The sequence below is a fragment of the Theropithecus gelada genome, chromosome 17, assembly GCF_003255815.1.
Source record: "Theropithecus gelada isolate Dixy chromosome 17, Tgel_1.0, whole genome shotgun sequence".
NCBI lineage: Eukaryota > Metazoa > Chordata > Mammalia > Primates > Cercopithecidae > Theropithecus > Theropithecus gelada.
In genome coordinates, this window is record NC_037685.1 from 46,675,886 (window position 1) to 46,703,445 (window position 27,560).

Below are 27,560 nucleotides of genomic sequence, written 5' to 3' on the forward strand. Positions count from 1 at the left end.
GGTCAGAGATCAAGACCATCCTGCCCAACACAGTGAAACCCCGTCTCTACTAAAAATGCAAAAAAAATTAGCCGGGCGTGGTGGCAGGCACCTGTAGTCCCAGCTACTTGGGAGGCTGAGACACGAGAACCCGGGAGGCGGAGCTTGCAGTGAGCCAAGATCGAGCCACTGCACTCCAGCCTGGGCAACACAGCGAGAATCTGTCTCCAAAAAAAGAAAAGAAAAAAATAGCAAACAGCAGTGTTGGGAAAAATACCTGCACCTGTCTTTTAAGGATATTCCTGTATCTTAGAAAAAATGGGTCCACTTGTGTCTCTGATTTCTTGCACATGAGTCTGGTTTTCATGAGTCCAGACAGGTATTCCACCTAGTCCAAGAGGACTGACTGGCTTTGTTAGTGCCTGTCAGATTAGGTGCTAATCCTAGCCTTAATTGCAATTAGGAATTAGCCTAATTCCAATTAGGCATTGTGCTAAGCAGCTTGCGGTAGATTGAAACATTGAATGCTGATCAGCCATCTTTGAAATAAAATCACTTATTATAAGTAAGGAAGTGGGGTTCCAACACATCAAACAACATTTCATAACAGGACTTCAAATTCAAAGCGCCTGGTTCCAACAATAGTTCTGTTCCTTATGAACTGTGTCACCTTGGACAAATCACTTAATATCCCTGTCCTCCTTACACATCTGACAATGGACATAATCATAGTACCTACTGCAAAGAGTTATTACGAGGATTAAATGAATTAATATAATGATTTAAATATGCCTACTACATAACAAGTGCTAAGTAAATGTCAGTGATGGCTGCTACTAGCACTGCTATTATTGCTGCAACAAATATTTTTATTGTCATCATCATTATTATGATCTTTGTGTACCCAAGGGCACACCACTTATAAGTGACAAAATAAGATTCAAATCTAGGTATTTTGAGCACTGACCCAGTTATTCAGGCAGTAAGTACTTATTTGGTGTGTGCTATGGTGCCAGGAATGAAATGATGAGCAAGACTGGGAGTCCTTTACATATAGCTATTAGTTTGGGTTTCAAAGGCTCACATTCTATCAGAAAAAAAGAAGTAATAGTTACTTTTTGTGATGGTTGGAAATAACAAGGTGTTGTGTAAGAGCACATATTGGGTGTACATCTCTCATTCTAGGAACGCCTTTTAAGTCTATATCTGAAAGGTGAGTTATACCTATGTAACAAACCTACACATTGTGCACATGTACCCTAGAACTTAAAGTATAATTTAAAAAATAAAATTTAAAAAAAGAAAGAAAATAATCACATAAGGGGTCATGGGAGAGCATCCCAGGCAATGGGAAGGAGGTGAGTGAAGATCTATGATGGGAACTAGGAAGACATCATGTATGGAGGTAAGGCGTAAGGCAGGTTTTGAAATGAGTTAGAGAAAATCAAACAGGAAAGCAGGAGTCAGATCAAGGAAGTTTAGGGAATGGAATGGTGGTTGCATGGGCTGGAGGGAGGAAACAGAGAGTCGTCGTTCAAGGGGTACAGGGTCTCAGTTTTGCAAGATGAAAAAGTTATAGAGATCTGTTGCACAACAGCGTGAATACACTGAACACTAAGAACAGCACATTTAATAATGGATAAGATGGTAACTTTTATGTTTTGTCTTCCTTACCATTATTTTTTAATACATTAAAAAAGAAAGAGAGTCTTATAAATTGTGTTAAGAAGTTTTGATTTTATCTGGCAAGTGATGAGAAATAATTAGAAGCTTTTTAGAGAAGGAACTGACACAACCAAAATAGTCACAGAATTTCTACCCTCTGGACACCAGTTTTTGTGGAGGCTGCAAATAATAGCAATGCACACATCTGTTTGATACCTTTTTTTTTTTTTTTAGTGGGCCACAAATTTAAGCTGAAACAAAAATAAATTCATCATTTTTCTGGCATTAAACAAACTTTTTGAAACCATTTTATATAGTTTGTAAAAATCTTTTAAAGTAAACATAATACACTAGAAATCACAAAAATGAGAAAATCAATATCCCCACAAGTAAAGGATATCCGGTTAAAGTGCTCTTCAACCTCCCCCTCCCCAAGAATTAGTCACCAATCAAACCTTAATGGATAAAAATAGCGACTCCAGTAAATTAAATATCACTAGATGCTATTCTCCATATAATGTCCACTTACAGCCTTAAAATGGTTATTTAGTTGTCCTGTTATTATTTTCTTCAGACTAAATCACTAGTTTTCAAATTCTGTACTTTCAGAACATCTGGGATCTATACTGCTGTGTTTCATATTAAAATTCAAAAAAAAAAAAAAAAGGCAAGCCTTTCCAGTTCACTGGAGATAAATATAGTAGATAAGACTATTTCCACAATAAATGCCCTTCAAAAATTTTTCTTGAAATTTTGGGGCCTGCTTTTGCTTGTCTTATGCAAACAACATTAATGAAAAAGCAGCATATAGATATTACTAGTAAACCTGAAAATAGCTGATGACTTGTCATTGACTTGTGTACCCATGGTTACAGGAATACACAATGCAAATATATGATATATCTATTAGTAAAATGTTTACTGTTTTTTAACACTGAATTAATACATCAATATTATACAAAGTTATACGGAAACAGGACTACCAGGTATACAATGATCTGGATGAGATTTCCAACCATTGGCCTAGGGATCTACCGTACCTAATCACAAGCTGTCCTATGCTATGTCACCCTAACCTAAGTGTGTCACCTCCTGTTTTCTTCCTGTTACTTTGCATTATATGTCTAAATTGATTTAATACTCTTGATCATTTGATCTACTTATTTTGGTCTGAGAGCCTTTCTATTCAATGGCCTCTGGGAAAGTCGACCAGGCATAGAGGTATCAAAATACCAGGAAAATTTATCACTGGTCACTCTTTTATTTTCTTCTACTTCTTACAACTAGGGTGAAAACATTATGGAAACTGGGCATGTTTGAAGAGGAAATGGAAAGGCAACATATTTAGATACTGCGATATATTTAGGCCAAAACTTATTACTTATTTCAAAATTAAGTAGGTGATGTTTGTATATGTGATGTTACATAATGTTATAACATTAGATACTGCAACACATTTAGGCCAAATTTTATTACTTACATCAAAATTAAGTAGGTGATATGTTTGTATACATGATATTGCATAATATAACATAATACATATGTTGTATGTGTATATATTATGTGTGTATATATAATGTGTGTGTATATGTAACATGCATACATTTGTGTGTGTGTGTGTGTGTGTGTAGACAGAGAGAGAGAACGGAAGACTTTGGCATCAATACATCAATATCTGGTAAAGTATTCTAATGAAGGGACTTTGTCTTATCCAGGTGACACTATGGTAAGAAAAAAATCATCCAAAGGAATACTGAATATATCTGTCTTTGTAAAACCAGCACATACAAATTCCTGGGACTATATCAAGATGACCGTTCTGTGTTGTCAAGCATGGGAAGCATAACGGTTAATATTGAGAAGTGTCTCCTGTCATAAAACTATTCATCAGATGACCGTGATCTGTATGTTTGGTGCAAACACTGCCAGATGTCCAGTGATGAACTGGGATTCACTTTGCTGGAGTTTACATTTTTTCAGCAAGATACTCTTTGTGCTTAAGTCAACTATGTGATCTCAAGTCAAGCTCTGCAGATGGCCGCATTCAATTAATAAGTTTCCAGACATTGAGCTGAAAGAATCAACTCAGATTTTAAAGTAATTTATCTCACTACGTGGGTTACTTTATGCATGGAGGACATCCAGTCCCTGCTTTTCAAGTCACTGCAATTACAGCATCCTTGCTAAGTCCTCTCTAAAACAAGAGCTGCTCCTCACCCACGGAAAGAGACGTCTAGTAGATATATTTGTCACTTCTCTGAATGATCGTTACAACTGAATGGAAAGAAAATATGTTGCTAGGATTAGAATATCCCAGGAATCCCCCCCACCACACACACAGCAGCTCAGCCACAGAGATACTGAAATCTCACCACTTTCTTCATTTTTCAGCTTTGTTTTGTTAATTGCAATTTACAGATTTTTCATTGCACCACAAATGTTCAACAAGCCATAAATACCCAATTCAAAGAGCTGGGTCTCATCAGAATCTGTTCTGAATGAATCCAGTCCAACAGGGTTTCTAATTTTCTCTTTAAAATATTTATCCAACAAGAAAACTCCAAGGCTCAGTAAGAGGTTAATGTACATGGGAAAATATTATAGAGTTATATAAGTAACAGCATATGGAAGTGCCATTTTATCTTGATTATCATATTATATAGTTCAGCACATAATCCTGCAAGCCTACTTACATAGTATTTGCTTAGTTCATTCTGATTAAGTGTGGATGTACATAATTGTATATGTATACATTTATCTATTCAATGATAGATTTAAAAGTGAAATTGCTTTCATCTTTAATGAAACCATTTAGTAAACAGGATCCCTGCCCACTCATCCTTTATATTTATAATAAATAGAAATAGATAACTTGTTTGTATCATTTACGAAACCTGGTCTCATTGAATAGTTCTGAAATATTGCCTTAGTTTATTTAAGCTACTAAATAAATAAATATTTAAAGTAATAAAGGTTACCTAGATTTTGAAGATTCTGAAGGGAATAAAGTATTTAGAAAACACCTACTATTAAACCTTAATAAATATTTGAAGAACATGTATATGACAAATCACATCCTTTAGGGTGTAATCAACTAGCTTTTTAAAATTCCTCCTTATCTAGGTCACATTGCTGTCTTTTTTAAAAAAATAGCTATGTTTTAGCTGTTTCTGTTCCTTTGTTCACTGTAAAAATAATAAGCATAAAGAACAGAAAATCATCTATAACAGTTCCATCGAAGGCAACCACTGTTTACATTTGATGATTGCCTTTCATATCGAGTTAGGAGGTGAATGTAATTACAGATATACGTGCAGCAATAATGAGGCCTTGCTAGAGCCCCATTAGCCTGAGAAGCTTAGCAGGTCTCTCTGAGGACAGTTCTTGTAAGATAAATCTGTACCATCCCTAGTGATCAAGTAAATACAATAGATATAATTCATTTTAGACAGCAATCTAAAGTCAACAGGGACTTAGCAGCTGTGTGAGAAATGCTGCTTTGCAAAAGAATAAATAGCCGATAACAATGTGCTCAGAGAAACATTTTTTTAATCAAATGAATATCAGACCAAAAAAACCACAGGATTAGGTCACTAGAAATTAATTTCCTTTCAAGGGAAATTTTACTACAAGATTGATTGAAATGCAGAGCTGTTCATTATCATGGTGATGGGGGACAACTTATTGAAGTCTGTAGTGAATTTATCGTCTCAACTCTCTGCTGGGTTAATGATCAATACATATTTAAGCTGATGGGCTAAGTGTCAAATAGGATATTTTAGAATGGGTTTCAACCTATGAGAGAATTTATATCTATGTATGTAAAACATTTTTTTAAATCATTAAAGCAACATCCAGAGAGCAAATTCAATTTAAAATACAAGACAAATTTTATTAAAACAAATTCAATGCAAGAAAATTTCTAACTTTTAGATCATCATAGTGGATTTACAGTAGTTCACAGAAAGGCAGAGACTGTGGACTCCTGCTTCAGTCTTTGTTTTAATGGCATCTGACCCACAAGAAGAAAGCTACAGAAGTAAAACCAATTGTATTCATATTTTCATGTTAAAAACAAAGCCTAAAAACTATTCAAAGTGATTTGTCTATAATTTTATGTTATATTATGGCTAAAGGAAGCAAGCAACTGACAACAGAAAGACTTAGACATGTGGAAGAAAAACAACCAAACAAGGGTAAGACAGAGTCAGAGAGAAAAACCTAATAGAAGAGGAAAAAATATATAGAAAAGGAAAGATGGATTTACATGCAGAAAAAGACAAGGGCACACCTCATGGTGTGTTTCCCCCACAAAGAAACAAAATAAATGTTTCATATGCCGAAAAACCGGTAAATCATTAACAACATTGAAATCCACAACATGTGACCTTCTATGAGTTTTTTTCTAAAGTTAAAGTCACATTGTGCTTTGTGACTGGATGTATAATTGGCTTGTCACTTCCTGTCACTTGCCTCCAGGGCCAGATGAAATTAAGTCAAGGACTCAGGATTCCCTCCTGCTGCTGAATGTCCAAGTGTAATTGGCAGCAAAGACTGACTGTCCCCTGCATTCGCGTTCTACTGCAGTAACTGGTTACTCAACGCAATCCCACTGTCCTCAAATGCTCTAGAATGTCTTACAAGGATTTCAGCTGTTGGCTCACATCAGAATATTCTAGGTCACAGGTGTACATGTAAATTAGAAGATGACTGTATGCCTTATGAGAAGAATCTTAGAATTGCAATTGTATCCTAAAGTTAGGGGAAAGGTTTCAAATGTATCATGTGTTTTCATGTGATAGTATAAAAGTTACAGGTATGCTGCTAAAGGTCATTTTCCCCCAATATATTTCATTAAAGTCTCACAATTAAGAAACTCTGGGAAAATTATGATGACACTCTGGTTTGACTTTATGGTCCATTATTTTTTATAAACTTGCCCTTTTTATAATAGAATTTTTCTCTATTTATATATGATAGCATATCCTGCTCTAGTATATACTTCAGGCCGTTGCTAAATCTTTAAAGAGCGTTTTTCTCATTTTCATGTTTTATATGATAAGAGACACAATTAAAGAGTGGGGAGATATGGATGAAGTAGAGACATGTTGAGGAAGTAAGGACTACCTGGAATGTTCCCCGAGCAGTCAATCCACAGATTCCTCCTCAGAACTCATTTATGATGAAGGGGGAGAACAAAGCTGGGGTTAGATTGATGATGTGAATGCAAATCTCAGCGCCCCTCACTTAAGAGTCTTGTGTCCTTTGGCCTGTTACTTCAATTGTCTGAGCCTCAGCTTCCTTAATTAAAAATGGAATCCATGATACTCCACTGATCCAATGTCTCACAGGATTATTATGAGAATGAAAGGAGACAATACATGTACAAGGCTTTGAGCAGTATCTGGCATATAATAAGCACCCAATAAATGGATAGTAATTTGTTTCTAAAATTATGGCTGTGACATGCTAAATACTGTCTAATTGTGGCAAATTATTTCAATACTGTAATCCTTCAATTTTCTTTTACAAAATAAAAATAAACATATTTCCTAGAAGTGAGACTCATTTTAAGGATTAAAAATAATATTTAAAAATATTCTAATATGATGGGACACAATAAATTGGTTAATAATCCATAATAGCTTTTATAAAAATTTAGAATGTGAACAACATCTTGAGACTCTTTTTTTCTACTAATTGAGATTTCTCAAAAGCATTTATAAGGAACAGGATGAACAATTGGAATCATTCTCGGAATAACTTTCCCTTCATCTTTAACATCTGATAAGCAAATGGAAGAAAATGGACTAAAACCTTTTTTGCAAGTAAGGGCACACAAAGTAATACTACCGATAACATTAATGAGCGGCAGCAATTGACTGGCAGATATGGCAATTTCTTCAGAGTTTAGAAGTAAATACAGGTTTTCATCCTAAAAAAACTGTTCCATTAACCCTTATATAATCCACCAGTCCCTGATTAAATCACCAGCTGTGGAAAGTTTTGCTGGCTGAGCCTAAAGTATAATGGGTTACCATCACCACCTAGAGAATTCCATCAATATAGATCCTCCCAATACCTCAAACTCAAAATTCACTTTTGTTTTTTATAATAACGATAATCTCAAACATTAGCCAAAGTTATCTAAGACGTTCTTTTGATTACTTGTGCTGTTTGGAGCTACCTAAAATTCAGAGGTAGTTTAGTTCTCCTGGAAAGTGTAGATGAGGGGCAAGAGGTCAACTCTAAATTGTCAACTCTTTTGCATGCCTAAAACTTTTAAATGTCAAAAAAATTATTTAATATTATTTATGCATAGCAAATTATTCATAGAATATAGAAATGTAACTCTAGTTCATTATTAAATAAGAGCTCTATGTTTTAAGGAAAGATACAGTTCATAAGTATCTACAACCGGGCTTTCACTTCTGAAATAGACTTCAAGTACCATGGTTTCAAAAGTAAGTAATATGAACTTTCTTATCCAGTGATCCTTCTAATCACTCTCAAGTCATTGTCCAAATATATTTCTCCAAAATACAGGGTTTACTAACAGCCTTTTGAGAGTTGCCTATTGTGATTAGGAAGACATGTTAATGGCCTAGGTGAATTCCCAACTGGCTCACTGTAAATGTTCATTTGATGGCTTTGTTCTCATTGACTTTGTACTAGTCGATTAAATCTTTAATGACCTGACTTACATTTTTCTCTTCCCTTTTGAAATAACTTGCTGATTTCCTTTTTCTCTGTGTTTTCTTTGATTCTGGCAATCTTTTGGTTGCATTATTCCTTTTGGCCTAAATAGTCTTTGGCCTTTAGCAGACCTTGTGAGTTTCTTGTCTTTTTCTTTCCCAGGAATGAGGGAGTGTGGGTGTAGCTCCTTAAATAAAATCACTGACATGTTTCCTCAAAGGGGCATAAAACAATTTCAAATTGTACGTCAAATATCTATCTATCTATCTATCTATCTATGTATTCTATCTTGCAAATTAAATTTGCATTATGTTAAGGACTAAATTAAAAAAAAAAAAAATCTTACCAAAATGTAAAATTAGCAGAACTTTTAAATTTTACTTTCTGGATGTTTCCAAATCCTAAACTTATATATTGGTTGAGATGTTATTTTAACATCATATGTGTGTGTGTGTGTGTGTGTGTGTGTGTGTGTGTGTGAGAGTATATGATAATTACCTGAAATCTGATTTTTAAAACCTGTTTTACAATTGAAAACATATATAAATTGTAGAAGGTCTATAATTATGATCATAATCAATACATAACATACTTAATGGCAATCAACTGGATTGCATGTCATTTTATACATACACATATATAAAATATTTGTTTTGTTTTCCTTAACAGCATAAATGTATATATATGTGCATATTATAAACATATATAATACAATATATAAAATCTATAATATGTAATTTAGTATAATATATAATATAGATCAGTGTCAGAGGCGTTCGAACCACAGCGTTCCCTTTTTGAGTGAGGGCTGGGAAAATGAGGCTAGGAGTTGCTGGACTGCATTTCCAGAAAGGCATTCCTAGCCTGTAGATGTTTACTGTTAAGGGAACAAATTAAAAATGTTTACTAAATAGACCCAGACTTGGGAGTGTCCAGATATCCTGATATCTGGAGAACAAAAGCATGTTTTTGTTTTTGTTTTTTTTGAGACAGAGTCTCACTCTGCTCTGTCTCCAGGCTGGAGTAGAGTGGCGCAATCTCGGCTCACTGCAACCGCCTTCCAGGTTCAAGTGATTCTCCTGCCTCAGCCTCTGGAGTAGCTGGGACTACAGGCACGTGCCACCACTCCCAGCTAATTTTTGTATTTTCAGTAGAGACAGGATTTCACCACGTTGGCCAGGATGATCTCAATCTCCTGACCTCGTGATCCTCCCACCTCAGCCTCCTGAAGTGCTGGGATTATAGGCATGAGAACAAAGACATTTCTAATTTTGCTTTAAAAATAATAATACTGATTCTTGCAAAATATAGTAATTAAGAAAATTAATCCTTTATCACAAACCCTTGAAGCAGAGCACATTTCCCCATATATACAAGTATTGTATCTAGGGTGGACGCGTTCCCCCTCTTACTTTCAGGAATTCCTACTCTGTCTATGGAGTAGCTACATTTTCGCTACTTTACTTTCTTAATAACTTTGTTTTTACTTTGCACTGTGGACTTACCCTGAATTCCTTCTTGCACGAGATCCAAGAACCTTCTCTTGGGGTCTGCATGGGTACCCCTTTCCTATACCACTAGTAGTGAACAGTTTTTAAAATATTGAGGTAAGTGGACCATTTGTCTGATCTGTTTTGCATTATTACAGAGTTTCCATATTTAATGTGAAAAAAACAAAATCCTGTCCTGGCACAAGCAATACAGTATGTCTCTATTTGTTTGAGATAAGTTAAATGTAAAACATAAATTCAGGGAGGTGTTTCAGGAGTTATATAAATGCTATGTGAAAAAAAAAAAAAGTCCCTAATTAACAATGTATGCAATATGTCAGTAAAAGCTAAATTAGCCATTTTGAGATTTGCAGCGTCATTTACTGCAGGCTTTTCTAAAATGTGTTCAATGAGAAAAGAAATTCTGTGGTGAAATATTTGTGGAAAACACTGTGAACTATATCCCTTCTTGGGTCATGGCCTTGACTATTAGCCTGTTAGAAGCCTATTAAAAGCTCTGAGAAGCTTAGGTTCCTATGTGAGAAACACACTTACTAAAAATCTCTGAAAGCAGTTTTCCATGGAACAATTTTTTTTAATGCCACATTTTAAAATTCTGTATAAAATCTCTACCATATGTGATGGTTTCCCATTAAAAAATAATGTTTAAATTGTATGCAATATAAAATGTCAGGATAGATCTTTACTATCTATCACATTTAAAAAGAGGGTTTTTTTTTTACATTTCATATTTGTTTAATATGAAGATTAAATGAGTACAGTGTACCTGGGTATGCACAAGCAAGGTAACATGAATAATTTACAGCTCCTTTAAGAAGCTCAATGTCATTAAGAAGATGAAACAAAGTACTAGTAAGGTAAGCAGTATATTGGCCATGTGTTTGTAGAAGCTATTTGACTATACTGTGGTTTTCATTCACAGAGTTTGACATATTCTACCTTGACCATATTCCAGTTTGATGGATTACTTTCAATTTTCTCATCAGAAACATGAACTGAAGCAAAGACAGCACTAGCAAATGTGAAACTATCTTGATATACATGATAAATCATACTTCAGGGTTATAAATCACACTCAGAATAAACAAACTCAAAAATAGTGCCAAAAAGACTAATGTCTTCGTTTAAAGCTAATATCTGGCTAGACCTCAATTTATTACAGGACAATCTTATAATTACTTTGCCATGGGTTAAATAAGCTAAAATTCTGATAAAATAATTTCAAGGATTTTCTTATTATTGTCCTAATTATATTCCTGTATTTTGAATAATTTTTCTAAAACCAAGTATTATTCTACGAAGATCTCTTATTTTTAACAAGCCTGTGAGTGTTTAGGCTTTGATTTCCTCATCATTTAAAAATGATGAGTGTCACTCTTTTGTATAAGTGTACAATCAACTATATTTTAACGATCATGTTGTGTTTTCGATCCTGCTAAAGATAGATTCCCCCCTTAAATTATCAACTTCAAGTATTTTAAACTATTAGTTAGTTAATTAAGTCAGCCTGTTATGCTTCTATTCATCAAACATTAAGTGTCTACTGTGCTCCAGAAACTGAGCTAGAAATTTTACTTTTTCATGAAGACGAGAAGAAGTTACTTCAATCATTTCTCTCAATATTTCCAATGGATTTAAGAAGACTGATATATGGCAGCAGTAATCCTGTGTCAATTTAAATATGTGTATTTGTATTTATGTGCATAGGTGTGCTACAGAGCTCCATTTCTGCATATCATGCTATACATTTTTCTCAATGGTTTAGTGACTGCTCTAACAGATTCAAGGAATTTATAAATCAACTACGGAAATGAAGCCACAGGCAACACCACTGGATTCCAAAATCAACTTGAATATCATTTTGTTACGGCATTGCTTTCCAATTTAGGACAAAATCCTAAGAAACTACATTCAGCAATTTTACAGTTAGATAGTATATGTTCCTTTATCTTTTCCTGGCTACATTAACTATGTTGGCCAAATTAAAACCTCTCTGAGACTAAATTGTTCATTAGTGAAATGGAGGTCAATATATTTCTTACCTAACGCCAGCATATAACTTTGGTTACTACATTCTCTGTAGTTCCATAATTCCTCCAGCAGCCATTTATCCAATTCCTATAATATGCAAGGCTTCAGTGCTAGGTAGTGGGGATGGAGAACTGGAGAAAATAGCCCTTTTTTGTTCTTATGGAGTCTCTGGGAATGGATCACTATTAAATTAGCCATGTTATGAAGGAGCTGAAACCCTTCTTTAAAAAGCAGCCTTAAATCTCAGCTCTTGTGGTTCTTCCTTCCTCTCTTCCGAGTCAGGAGGGCTCTTTCTTCCCTGATATCTCTATATTATGCACGTGTCTTAGAGACCACATCACGCCACAGTTACAGATGTAAGTGCCTATGCTTCCCAACGAACTGTGAATTTCACTGAGATCAGAAACACAAAGCTAGACTCTAAGCTACACAACATTTTAGATGCTTTCACATTTTATTTCATTTATTCTTTACAACAATATGGAAAAGTATTATGTTCCCCACTCAAAGATAAGGCAACTGAGGTTTGGGTACGCTGAATAATATCTCTGAGGTTAGTTAGGAAATGACCAAGCCAGGCTGTCAGAGCAGGTTAACTTTTATGCACCTGGCCTAACAGCCGAACGGTGATATTATAGTCCTAAAGTGTCCTCAAATCACCCTAAAGTGAAAGTTGACCTTGTTTTTCTCTCATGTCAACTGTACAACTTGCTGGCTTCAGCAGCAAGAGGGAAAGAGGATGTGGCATGGCCATCAGCTGTAGCTTTTGAAAGCAGTCAGGAGAGAACAAAACAAATGTACAAACTGAGCTAAATCTGGAACATTTTTAAAATCATTACTATCATTAGACACATTGATTTGGCAGAGGCAGAGGCAATAGAGGGCAGTGATGAATTGTCTCAGCTATGCAGTCAGACAGGCTAGGTTCTAGTCCTGCTCCATCTCTCATCAGCTGGGTAAGTTTCCTTGGGTACATTTTTGTAATGTCTAGGTACCTTGGTTTCCTCATCTGTGAAAAGCGATTAGTCGTTGAACCTATCTCAAAGGGTGGCAATGAGAAGTAAAGGAAAAAATATATGCAAACTGTTTCTGGCATATGGGATGCTCTCAGTAATAATATCATTCTTAACACATAAAGAACAGGTCACGGATTTATACCAGCATGACAACGCGATGAACACTATCACTAAACAAGAGGATAGCCTGACTGATGAACTCTTAAACTGCACCATATCCACACTTATTAATTCATCTATTACATTAATTTCACAAGCATGTATTGAATACCTGCTGTGTGCTAGGAATCATGATAGATCTTATGAACACAAAGTTGAGTAGGAAACAATTTCCTTAAGAACATGACAGATTTTAGGATGTACAAAAATGTAAATGCATACTTAAAATACACATGACGTGCTTTGATGTAAATGCTGCAATATAAACTAATACCAGTTTTAGTGGTGGCTTAATAAAAATACTGAACATTGGCCAGACATGTTGGCTTATGCTTGCAATCCCAAAACTTTGGGAGGCCCAGGCAGGAGGATCACTTGAGGCCAGGAATTGAAGACCAGCCTGGGCCATGTAAGAGGACCCTACCTGTACAAAAAAAAAAATCTAAAAAATTAGCCAGGCACGGTGGTTCATGCCTGTAGTCCCAGCTGCTTGGAGACTGAGGCGAGAACATCGCTTGTGCCCAGGAGGTTGAAGCTTCAGTTACCTGTAATCCTGCCCCAGTACTCCAGCCTGGGTGATGGCGCAAGAACCTATCTCAAACAAACAAATGAACAAAAAACTGCTAACATTTACTGATATTTCTATATCTGGCCATTTTCCCAAAACTTCACATAAAGTATTTTGCATGGCTGTCACAGCACCCTTATGAGGAAGATTTTATTATTGTACCCACTTTATAGGTAAGAAAATTATGTTTAGAAAAAGTTTAAGATTTGCCCCAGACAGACCACCAGGAGGTGGTACAGTCAGAAATTTGCCTCTTGAGCTTTATTAGCCGATAGCTAAAAAGTATAAAGAAAGGGAGATACACCCGTTGATATAATCTGGATATTTGTCCCCACCCAAATCTCACGTTGAATTGTAATCTGCAATGCTGGAGGGCCAGCCTGGTGGGAGGTGTTTGGATCATGGGGGCAGATCTCTCATGCCTTGCTGCTCTCTTTATGATAGTGAGTGAGTTCTCGCAAGATCTGCTCATTTAGAAGTGTGTGACACCTTGCCCGCAACTCTCTCTCTTGCTCCTGCATTCGTCATGTAAAGTGCCTGCTCCAGCTTCTGCCATAATTGTAAGCTTCCTGAGGCCTCCCCACAAGCTGGTGCTGGAGCTATGCTTCTCTACAGCCTGCAGAACAGTGAGCCAATTAAACCCTTTTTCTTTACCCAGCCTCAGGTATTTCTTTGTAGCAATGCAAGAATGGCCTAATACATGCATCAATGCCTTTAAGAACAGAAATTTAATTTTATGTAAATTATAGGAAAGGAAGACAGTGGTAGTTATTGAAACTTGAGGGGAAAAAACTTTAAAACGCTCCTTTATGTACGTTTATGGAATATATATGTTTAACAAAAGGTAAACATATTTTTACATCATATTCCCAGAAGTGTTCTTCCTTTGACTTTGTGACATTGTTCTTACTTTCTGTCTTGTTCAAATTCTCTGCTGATTCATTTGCTGATGAATTAAAAACATAATTTAATGAGAGAGATTCAAATTGCACATTTTACTTTTTAAATAATTGCTTCAAATCCTGAGATGAGGGAGACCTGGGTAAATGAAATAACGTGTGAAAACACCTAGGATTTCTGGGGTGACTGTTTATTTAACAGGAGTGAACAGAGAGACTTGGCTGCCAAAACTCCCCTGCAAACTGAGGCTGCATGAATGGAATCACAGAATTCAGAACAAAGGGAACATCTGTCTTCCTCTATCCCTTGGTGTAAAGGAATGTATTTGGAGCATCATGCTTAAATCTGGTCACCATGTTTTAAGAAGGAACTTAATTACAGTGTGCCCAGAGGAGCAAAACCAGAAGAGTGGAACATCTAATGTGATACTGTGTGAGGAGTGGTTAAAGAAACTGGGAATATTGAACTTGAACTGAATTCTTAAAGGGGGTATGATCACTGAATTCACATTTTAAAGACCTGTATGTTGAACCGGAATTGGAACAGACATGACTCTTGATGGCAGAACTAAAGTCAATGGCTGGCAGTTTGCTGAAGGCAGATTGCAGGCTAGGATTAAAACAGGAGTGTTTTCTTTTCTGTTTTTTTGTTTGTTTGTTTTTGTGTTTGTTTTGTTTTGTCTTGTTTGAGTAAACTGCCTATGTTTAGAAGGGCCTAAGCACAAGTTTTCAGAGTGGACAGGAGATGGAGGCCATAAACCTTAGGGTTTCTCCCTATTGAAAGGCCCCATGACTCAGTTTCCATGCTGAACCCTCTTTCTCCTCTCCCCTCTTAATTTCCATATTTCACCTTCCACCCAACTAAACACTTTACCTTTCACTCGGGTTCTCCACGTTTTCACAGTTTTTGCTTGCGTTCAACACTGACATCGGGCACAATTTTTCTGTGCCTTAGAAGAAAAAAGTCCTGTCTTTGCTCAATTTTAACTTTCTGATGTTTAATATAGGAATGATTAAAATTATGGTTATTTCTCACAGGTGTTGAAAGTATCCAAAAAGATAACATATTTGAAAAGAGTTTTAACTTTTTTTGTTTTTTTAAGACGCAGTCTCACCATCACCCAGGCTGGAGTGCAATGGCGTGATCTCGGCTCACTGCAGCCTCCTCCTCCCGGGTTCAAGCAATTCTCCTGCCTCAGCCTCCTGAGTAACGGGGATTACAGGCGCCCGCCAACACTGGCAGTGGCTCACGTCTGTAATCCCAACACTTTGGGAGGCCGAGGCAGGTGGATCATCTGAGGACAGGAGTTCGAGACCAGCCTGACTAACATGGTAAAACCCCGTCTCTACTAAAAATACAAGAGTTTTAATTTCTGTAAAGTGCTAGGCAATGATGATTATTACTCTGTAACCATTTTACATGGGCCCCCAACTGACTTCATAATCTTTTGTAGTGCCTTTACTGATAAAAATCTGAGCTCTTGAAAAATGGAGACCAAGTTTTTATTCATCTTTATATTCTTAGCATTTAGTATATTGCTGATAACATTTTAGATGCTGTTTTATTGAATTAGATAATCAATACATGCTAAGTGTTTTAACAGTTGCACAAACTAGAACATAGGAGAAATGTCAAATACTTATCAAATTTATAGTGGATTTGCATCACTTTTTACTGGTGATAACACTAAAAATTTCTTCTTGTGCCAGGAGAAAACTAATCAGTATTGTCTACGCTAATATTATTATCTGATTATTATATGAAAAATTTCATTTTGTTTCTGTTTCTTGAAACCACAGATGCCTCTGCAAAAAAAAGAATGTTCATTTTTAATTTAACAAATCTTTAACATAATAATCATTTAAAGGCAACACAGGGTGCCCTATGAGAGAGTATCCACTTGTAGCAGAGGCTGTATTACATAAACCTTAGAGATTTAAAAATCAACATTCAATTGACGAAACAGCCTGAGTATAATTTATCGATCTTTTAAATCTGATCTACGTTTTGGATGTATACAAAATGTTACTTCAGTTTGCTCCCACCCCTACATATAAACTCTGTCTCCTTTCTGACTCTAGAGGCTATTTCACTCTATCCACATCCATTCTTCCCTTACTAATAGCATTACATATTTGAATTGTGTTTTGAGAGCATGATGTTTGTTCTAATCACTTAAAAATTTATCAGCAGCTCTCACTAATTGGCAGAATCAAAGATGTGCCAGCTTACTAGATCATATTAGAAGCATACCCCATCTTCAGGATCTCTTCTTTGCAGCACTTTATTTGGTGCATAATCTCATTTTGAGTTAGATGTCACTGCTATCCGCCTCTAAAAGCTCTATTCTTTGACTGTAATTGTTTATTTAATTGCATGTTGCTGTAGCCTGCACTGACTGTAATCATTATGTGGACAACTAATACAAATTTTATTAATTATCAAACCCACACTGCCTAACTCAGTAAAGTTTTTTGAATGAATAAATGAACCAAACACTGTTTTGTTATTGTTTTATTTTTTGCATTAGTGCTTGGTTGGTGATAAAAATTGTAAGGAAAGGCTAAGTTACACTTCCGAGGAATGGTTTTATAAGAAAATCTTATAAAAACCATTTACTGTGAGAGATTCTTCACCTCCTCTTCTACCCAGTAGACTTTCAGAGCTGAGCACCCGGGAGGCAGTAGGATTACTATGTGCTGATTCCACACAACCGCTCCCCTCAGTGACTGACTGAGAGAAGACGTCTCCTTCCAACAGCCATAAAGAGGTGCCAGCTGTACATAGTATTTTAGACGCCAAGCTGCATGGGATTTCAGGAAAACTTGTACACAATAGGATCTACATATACTTGTTTATTTTAGAAAACGAGATTTCCCCAGACATGCAAAGAGTAGCGAAATAACTACTGCCCGGCTGACTTTCAGTGATGGGTCTCAAGTAGAAATTGTGTTTTTAAACAACCGCAACAGGAGGTGAAAGCATGGAAACTGCATGCTGCAGGTAACTAATGAAACAAGCAATTATCCTGTGCTATCATATAAAGGCATCCACAAATACCAGCATAGCTGTTCCTAGTTGTCAGTTCACGAAAATTTTTCCTAGTAAATTATTCACTCATTTTCTTCTTTATATGGAATAGAAAGCTCCTCGGATTATCTTAAAGTGCCACAGATGAAACATGATAAGGTCTGTTCTGATCAATATTTAAAGTCAAATTAAAAAGAGGTTGCTCCAGTAAGAAAAAAAAATATTCCCTCAAAAAGTGGGCTAAGGACACAACCAGACATTGGTCAAAAGAAGATATACGAATGGCCAACAAACATATGAAAACATGCTCAACATCACTAATGATCAGGGAAATGCAAATTTAAACCACAATGCGATACCACCTTACTCCTGCAAGAATGGCCATAATCAAAAAATCAAAAACCAGTAGATGTTGGTGTGGATGTGGTAATTAGGAAGTGCTTCTACACTGCTCGTGGGAATGTAAAGTAGTACAGCCACTATGGAAAATTGTGTGGAGATTCCTTAAAGAACTAAAAGTAGAACTACCATTTGATCCAGCAATCCCACTACTGGTTATCTACCCAGAGGAAAAGATATAATATGGAAAAGATACTTGTACATGTATGTTTATAGCAGCACGATTTGCAATTGCAAAATCGTGGAACCAACCCAAATGCCCCATCAATCAATGAGTAGATAAAGAAACTGTGGGGTGTGTGTGTGATGGAATACTACTCAGCCATAAAAAGGAATGAATTAACAGCATTTGCAGAGACCTGGATGAGACTGGAGACTATAATTCTAAGTGAAGTAACTCAGGTATGGAAAACCAAACATCATATGTTTTCACTAGGTGGGAGCTAAGCTATGAGGATGCAAAGTCATAAGAATAATGCAATGGACTTTGGGGACTTGGGGGGAAGGGTGAGAGAGGGGTAACAGATAAAAGATTACAAATAGCATTCAGTGTGTACTACCCGGGTGACGGGTGCACCAAAACTTCACAAACCACCAGTAAATAACTTACTCATGTAACTAAATACCACTTGTACCCCAATAACTTGAGGGATAAAAAAGAGATTGCTCCAGTGAGATGCATAGAAATACCTATAATAATTGTTCCGCCTTACAGACTTTTTGAAGGCTGTACTTTGATACAGTGGTTCTGAAACCTACAGAAACAAAGAATAATTTTCTGTCATCCTGGTGAACGTGTTATCAATCAGGATCTGACAGGCCACAGAGGACACTCAAATTGGGACAACGTGAGGAGGTTTTATTTACAGAGAGAGAATTGTGGGCAAGAGGTAGGGGTACCATGAGGTTTGGTGTAAAAGCCAGGCAGAGTGTTCCCGCAGCCAAGACTCAAAAGACAAGAGTACGGAGAGGGCTCAGAAAGAGAGAAATTCACAGAGTCCCAGAGATAGTCTCTTTTGGAAGAGCAAAGGTTTTGTTGAGGAGTTAGCCAGTACAAGGAATCTTCACAGTAAGGAACTTAAGAGAATAAATGGGCCGGGCACGGTGGTTCACGCCTGTAATCCCAGCACTTTGGGAGGCCAAGGCGGGTGGATCACCTGAGGTCAAGAGTTCGAGACCAGTCTGACCAACATGGTGAAACCCCATCTCTACTAAAAATACAAAATTAGCCGAGCATGGTGGTGCAGCATGCCTGTAATCCCAACTACTCAGGAGGCTGAGACAGGAGAATCATTTGAATCTGGGAGGCAGAGGTTGCAGTAAGCCGAAATCGTGCCATTGCACTTCAGCCTGGGCAACAACAGCGAAACTCCTTCTGAAAAAAAAAAAAAAGCTGGGCGTGGTGGTGGCTCACTCCACTCCTGTAATCCCAACACTTTGGGAGGCTGAGGCAGGCGATCACCTGAGGTCAGGAGTTTGAGACCAGTCTGCACATGGCGAAATCACGTTTCTACTAAAAATACAAAAAAGTAGCCGGGCGTGGTGGTGGTGGATGCCTGTAATCCCTGCTACTTGGGAGGCTGAGGCAGGAGAACCACTTGAACTAGGCAGGTGGAGGTTGCAGTGAGCCAAGATTGTGCCACTGCACTCCAGCCTGGGCGACAAGAGAGAAACTCCATCTAAAAAAAAAAAAAAAAAAAAGAGAGAGAGAGAATATATGCCTGACCTCAGGCTCTTTTCTCCCTCTCAACTCTTTCCAAGGCAACCACTTGTCTCACCAAAATGACTAGGAAACTCACTGAAATCTAACTCACTGAAGCTTACAGTAGATGCTACACATCCACTCCCAGGAGCTGAGAACGGAGCAAAGAATGTTGGAAAGTAAACCTGGTGGGGACAATGGACACCTGAGGTATGTTCATTTCTGAGGTAAGGGCGCTGAAGTTCAGAGAGATTCATACCCTGAGTGGTAGACATACCTAAGAATGTTTACATAATCATTTCATGCTATTATTTCATTTGGTCTCCCATGCTTACTCCTGACCTACAAAGAAAATATTAGCTTTATTATGTACATCTAATATTACTCTTTTGGGATAACATTAAACTACCATCACTATTCATTACTGAAGATGTAAGAAAATACCTTTAACCAGTTCTTTGTACACCCGTAACAGAATATATTCTTAGGTTAATAAGAAATCCATATATACGCATAAACATCAATTTTTTTCAATAATCTAAAACTCTGGCCTTAAATTTTTCCAATAATATATGCTTAACGCTGAAAATATTATCATCACAGTTCTATGATAAGAATGTCTATGTAATTGGTTTATTTAAAGATATAAACTGTATTAGAAGCTCTAAGGTAATGCAAAGTCAGACACATGGGTTGAGTCCCAAATATGCCTTCTGTTCTCTTTATGATTCACAGTTTATGTGTCTATAGTTTCACACCCAACGACACCAAACCTATTGCTACATGGGTCATGGTAAAGCAATTAATTAGCTAACACCATATTTCCATATCTTTTTCTGACTTTCAGAGAATGGAATTGAGAGCTACCTGACTCTTGCTACATTCCCGTAACTAGTATATCATTTATTCTAGTAAATGAATAAGTACAATTAAGTATTTCTGAAGTTATGTTTTTAGAAAAAAGTACTACCAGTCTAAAACCTCTTGCAAACTAATACATTGGTCTCACAGAAAATACTTAAAACCATTCTTTCCTGAACACTGCAGTGTATGTGCTTGAATAATAAGTGCATCTACCTATAAATAATAAGTGCATCTACCAATCAAATCTTCCTAGGTAATATAATTCTTTTTTTAGACCTTGATAATTTCATTCATTGTTATGAATTGTGAAGCTTTATCTTATATTACATCCTTATCCCCAGGTTAGATGTGCACTTGCCAACCCACGGTTTGCATGAATTGTCCCTTGAATCTCTCAGAGTCAGCATGTCCTGAGTTGACTTCACCATTTCTTTAGCTTGCCCAGCAGAGCCACCATCAAGACATTTGGGTCAGTCTGTACTTTGGATGTCATCCTTAGCATTTAAATCTTCTTCATCCTCCTTGTTGGAATCCTGTCTTTTGTAAATTTTTTTTTTTTATTTTCTTCATCCCATCATCCCAAAATTAGTTTATCCTCCTTGTTTTTCAACTGGATCACTGTAACAGCCTCCCAGTTATTATCTGGGTGTCTCATTTTGCCCTTCCTGATCTAGTCTTCATATTTGGAACCAAGTGTTATGGTTTTTTTTTTAAGTCAATCTAGCTGATAACAAAGTTTCCCTTTTTAATTTTTCTATTTGGGACATTCATGCTCTGACATCATCTCTCTCTCCCTCTTCTTCCTGCACTGGTGGATCTTGTTGAATAAATGCACTTTTCCAAATGTGTTCAAGTCACTACCTTTCTTCCTGCAATATCTTCTTCCTCTCTCTTCCCATGGCCTATCTCCAGTTAAAATTTTGGTTTCACTCTAGCCCTTTCCTCTTCCAGTAATGGTTCCATGAATGTCCTGTTGTTCCTCACGGGTGATAACGCAGCACTTGGAATCTACCGGCACATGGCCACAGTCATTACACAGTTCTGCCGAACATGTCCCTGTCACCCACTGCAGGGCAAGCTCCAGAATGCAGGGGCTTATCTGGAGGACCCCAGCAGCTAATTTAGCAGCTAGAACGTATCTGCCAATCAATGGATGCAGTTTGATTGTATCCTTTTTTATTTTTTATTTTTTGTCACACAGACGGAAGACTTGCCCAATTGCTGAAGGACAGTGGCAACAGGAAAGCATTCGTGAAAAAAACGTTAACAATGTATGATAATTACTGAAATTCTGGCCTGGAGGTTGGTCATAATAGAAAACAAATATGGTTAACCTAGTTAAGTTAATGGAACCTTAATTAGATTGAAGAGAAACTCCAGTGTCTGTCACAAGTGCCATTCTGACTGTGGTGAGGAAACTGTCAGGGGGTGACACAGAGTTCTGTGTGACTTGACCACTCCCTTGGGTTGCCGTGGAGTGGATCACAGGCTTATCTGAACTGGACCAAGAGAAGAAATAAGAATTAGGAAACACGGTGAAATAACAGAAGGAAATTTTGTGTGTGTATACAAGTAAAGGAAAAGAGAGATCATGATATTAAAATTTAATATTTTAGTGGCTTGGCATGAATTTACTAAAATTAAATTTTGATAAGACTGTAATTTCTACTCCACAATTTAATTACAACAATAAGTACAGAGTGAATTTCACAACTTTTGAAAATCTCTTTTGCTTTAAAAAGTACTTCATTACTTCAGTTACAATTGGGTACGAATGTCGTCAGGCAATTCCTGTCTTAAAATCATACAAAGTTCCACCTTACAGGATAAAATCTTTATAAACAGAGAGTTTATGGTTTGGAAACTCTGCTTACTTCATCTTTATTTCATCATTTCTTTGTCAGTCTAGATCATGGGGTATACAGGCTAGAAAAAGCAAGAGTGAAAAAGAACAGAGACAGTGAGCAGTGGCTACACGCCAAACACTATCACTTCTTTGTTCTTTGTAAGCATCAAAATCATTCTAAAATAGAAGCAAACATAATTTTTCCATTTTACAGATAATAAAACTGAGACTCAGACAGATTCTTTTTCAGGGCGACATAGCTACAAAGTGGCAAAATCAGAACTGGCACCCAGGTCTCTGAGCTGAATGCCCGTGCTCTCTGCACCGCACTATGCTGCCAGGCAGTTGGTTATATTCACCTAAATTCCTGGTAAATTGTAATAATCTGGACAGAAACTTGTCAACCAACTACTATGTCTTGAGTTACATATACAGGCAAAGAAGGATAAAAGAAACTAAACTTTTGTTTAGGAAAATTAAAATGGCAAATTGTGCTGTTCAGGACTCATTCACTCCCTTGTACACTGTACACAATATTTGAAAATGTTCAGTAGTGCAGGTTTACAGTGCTGCCTCCATAAAATTACTGCTATCTTACAATGCAAAACCATCAAGACTCATAAACCACAGACTAATTTAGGAAACTAGAGTGATTCAGACATAATTAAGAATTTTCCTGAAGCATTTACAGCAATGGCAACCATCAATGTTTATTAAGTACTTTATACCAAGCACTGCTCAAAGTCTTTCATGTGTATTTACACATACAACTTGGCTAAAATAAAATAAAAAGTATTAAACATAGCTTATGGCAGAAAACATTTACAGAAAAAAGTAGAATAGTACAGTACATACAAGATGCCAAAATTAACCCTTAAATAGGCAACAAATTGAAGAAAGCATAAAGGGTGGATATTAAAATATTAAAAAGACATTTTATTTTGGAAGCTTAGATGAAAGCATTTATAGAATAAACTATACATCATATAATTAGTTTAAATCTGTTCCATAAGTAATCATTTATCAATCTCCTATATGATGAAGTTTTACTGATGATGATGAAGATAAATTGAATAAAACAGGGCTGAAATCTTTATGTCAGATCACATACACATAATTCACTAACAGCAACATGAAATGAGTCATGGCAAGATGTGTCTATTGCATAGTTATTAAAATAGCATAGCAATTCTGCATACATTTATGTGAATAAAAAGAAGCAGCTGTTTCACCATGTTCATAGTTAACCAAGGAGTGTTAATTTTTAGCCATATATGGGTACCATATTAAATGGATTTGGGGAAAACATGCATAGAAAATGGGTGCAGGTTAAGGCCTTGTTTTAGAAGTCTTTTAGTTATATAATACACAGGGCTAAATAAAAATCTATAAACATAGATTTATAACAATGTTACATCATATTAAACATATAGGATTCCTATTCTCTAAAGAGCTTACAGCATCATTAGGAAAAATCATAAGACAGTACAGCAAAAACAGCATCTGATCCTAAGATCATACTGGAAAGAGATGGTGAAAACTACCCACAAACCTAAAAATGTTATCAGTCTCATATACCTTTTAAAAAGGTTGTAAAGGTGGCAAATGGAGAAATAAAATCCACCTTTTCCTATTTATTTTGCTTATTTAATGTAGAAAAAATGTAAAGTTATTAATATTCAGGTTTGTTGCAGCTCCAGTAAGATTGCTGAGAATATAAAATGGTAAAAATGTTTTTGCCAAAAGTTTGGCAATATTTATCAAATATTCCCTAAAATTTGTAATAGTTTAAAATCGTTATGCTGTTAATGGAAACAGCAAGATTAAAAGTATCATCTACATCACAATCCTGATTTTTAAAAAAGACGAAAACTGTGTACCTCTCTATCATATCAATCTAGCTAGCTAGCTATCAATCCTCTATGTCTTCAGTCTATAGTGATTACTCCGGGGGCATGGGGTACCTGTCTATCATATCAATCTAGCTAGCTAGCCATTAATCCTCTATGTCTCCAGTCTATAGTGATTACTCCGGGGGCATGGGGTACCTGTCTATCATATCAATCTAGCTAGCTAGCTATCAATCCTCTATGTCTTCAGTCTATAGTGATTACTCTGGGGGCATGGGTGATTATTGTTTTAGACTTTATACTTTTGTCAAGTTTTCCATAAGGGCATGTAATACTTGTATAATTAGATATATTTTTAATGCAGAACCCCAAAACATACTAGCTTAGTGTATATGATGATCCTTTGGTTCTTCTAATGGATATTTTATTTTCAAAATTCCTTTTGCAGTAAGTCATAAAAAGAAGTACATTTGTACTCAGAATTCACAAAAATATAAGGTTGTGAAAAAATAATGATGAGTTTACGAAGAATCCTTACATTTGAAGCACATAAAACACAGACTTATACTTTGGGAGGGTGAGGTGGGTGGATCACTTGAGGTCAGGAGTTCCAGACCAGCCTGGCCAACATGGTGAACCCTGTCCCCCCAGTCTCTACTAATAATACAAAAATTAGCTGGGTGTGGTAGGAGGCACCTATAATCCCAGCGACTCAGGAGGCTGAGGCAGGAGAATTGCTTCAACCTGGGAGGCGAAAGTTGCAGTGAGCTGAGATCACGCCATTGTGCTCCAGCCTGGTCAACAAGAGCTAAACTCCTTCTCAAAAAAAAAAAAAAAGAACAGACTCTACAAATTTGCTATTTTTTTTTTAAGTTCCAAAAAGAGCTGAAGTCGGTTTCAAATTAATTTTTTATCAATATGCAAATGAGGCATATAAGTGGAATTTTAAAATGTGCAGTACATCTGAAAACCTATAAACACATTTTTATTTCATTAAGTCACACTTGTGTTTAGAAAGTTTGTCATTGAGATAGTAGCTTAGCAATTTAATGCCAGAGTACGTGGACACTGCACTTACAACGTTGTCCCACCCTGGCTCTGAGGAAGCTTAGGTTGAGTCACAAGAAAACAGGTCTTACTATGCTCAAAGACCAAGAAGCTATCTCAGAATTTCGTCTTTCTTATCAAGTACACTACTAATCCTATTTGATCCATACTAAAACTTTGTAACCTATCATGACGCATATTTTTAAAATCTTTACAAATGTAATGCTGGACATGGATTATTTTAATACCATACATACAACATTTAGTAAAATTATAATAGATTTTTCCTCAAGTCCATGACACTTTTCAGGAAAAATAAAGACAGAATGTGAAAGTGTCGAAGTGTCACTTAGCAATACTCACAAGATTCACTTCTCCCCCACAAACAGATCTTTATAAAACACAAATTTATAGAAATTTATCAAATTTACATCTTGGTATATGAGCCTAGTAAGATCTGCTTTCCTGTGGCTTATCCCAAACTTCCTCAGGGCCAAAATGGGTCATTGTAAGTGTAGAGTCCACATACTCTGACATTAAATTGCCAAACTACTATCACAATGACAATCTTTCTAGACACAAGTTTGACTTAATGAAATAAAAATGTGTTTACAGGTTTCCAGATGTATGTTAGTTAAAGTTCATAAAAGAGTGAAACACGTATGTCACAATCACAGTAACTAAAGGCTTTGGTGATATCATTTCACGTTTTATAATATACACAAAATTACACTTTTTAAGTTTAATTCTTTTTAATTGTTTTGCTTATTTGTTTGTTTAGACACAGGGTCTCACTCTGTCACCCAGGCTGGAGTGCAGTGGCAAAATCATAGCTCACTGCAGCCGTGTATACTGGCCTCAAGGAATCCCCCGCCTTGGCCTCCCAAAGCACTAGGATTACAGGCGTGAACCACTGAGCCTGGCCTTTTTTTAATTCTGTAGCTCCAATATCCTTAATTTGTAAACAATATTTATGGACATCAGTGAGACTTGTAAATACAATCACAAATAAAACCTTTCTTTTATTTGGTAAGATCAAAAGTATCATGTTATTGGTAATAACTTAAGTAGTTTGACATTAATAAGAGACAGTTGAAGGAATACAGAAAATAACGATAAAGTTTGTTCTGTGCCCTTTTAACTCAAAGTGATCTAGTTTATTTCAACAGGAGAGCGGGGCTGTTGATTTTTCATACGTTCCATATTATGCCGCAATGCCAATAGAAGAAATACTTATCTGTGAATATCTTATGTGTTGATAAGCACTTTCTACAACAACAGTGAAAAATTCACACTGTCAACACTAGAACTGATTATGATGCAAGAATTGTCCCAACATATAGCCAGGCTATGCATTTAGGGTTAGGCAATGCCATCTTAATGTATTTATCAAATAAAATGATTCCACCCACCCAATACCATGCAAAATGCTATTCTGAACATTTTACTTAATGTATTTTAAAGACACCAGCTGATGCCAGGTACAGATCAAGTCTCTCCTGCTTCTGTTAAAAAGTAATGCTACTTCAATTAAGAAATAGGTTTATGTCAAAGTTTTAATATTAGTATTTCTTTTTAAACCTCAGCTTCAAACTTTCTGTCATTAACATGTCATAAGTTTGAGTCAGACCTAGTTATTCTGAATCAATTTCTACTCTGATTTTGGGTTATAAAGTCTCTTCCACCCACATAGCCTATTATAAATTCTGGTATCCAGACACAAATAAACCCACTTCAACTTAACTACTTTCTTTAGTCTCTAAATTGACAGTGAATCACTAAAAGTTTTTATTTTATTTTAGTCTTTGAAAGTTGCTTGAAATTGAAGAATAAAGTGCATGTGAATATGAATTTCACTAACTCATATTATTTACTCTTATTTCAGATGAGATCAAGCACCCTCAGGGTGGTATGTCCATAGACCTATTAATTTTCTTATTTCACAGCAAGGTAAAACGTAAACCATTCCAAACAGGAGAGAGAATTTCACTGTTTGAAAATATGTTCAGGAAAAGAGTTAAATGTCTTATTTATGTAAATTATTCCCACAGCCAATTTATATGTAACCTACAGCCAATTCATACTTCACCTAGATCCACAGGACTGCAACTTACACCTCATTTCCTGTTACATTCGGAAATGCGGAACAAGAACAGCTGCCCATCACTTTTACATTCAACACGAAAGCCCCAGTTACGTCTCTAACTTGACTTTTCCTTTCCAATCTAAACCAGGGTTATTTTCCTGTAGGCTTTTGACTTGTCCCTCTTGAATAATTGTTGAGTCCTTTTTTCCCA

The 27,560-nt window shown here is 36.2% G+C and overlaps 1 protein-coding gene and 1 long non-coding RNA gene across 2 annotated transcripts in view; both read right to left on the reverse strand.

The window, feature by feature from the left end:
* FAM155A (family with sequence similarity 155 member A) overlaps window positions 1–27,560 on the reverse strand; it is a 688,104-nt gene that overhangs the window by 584,090 nt on the left and 76,454 nt on the right. The window lies entirely within an intron of this gene.
* Window positions 20,276–27,560, reverse strand: part of LOC112611060 — a 48,649-nt gene continuing 41,364 nt past the window's right edge. Inside the window, exon 2 of the long non-coding RNA XR_003116533.1 lies at window positions 20,276–22,019. This is a non-coding gene — a long non-coding RNA (uncharacterized LOC112611060). The remainder of the gene's footprint in view (window positions 22,020–27,560) is intronic.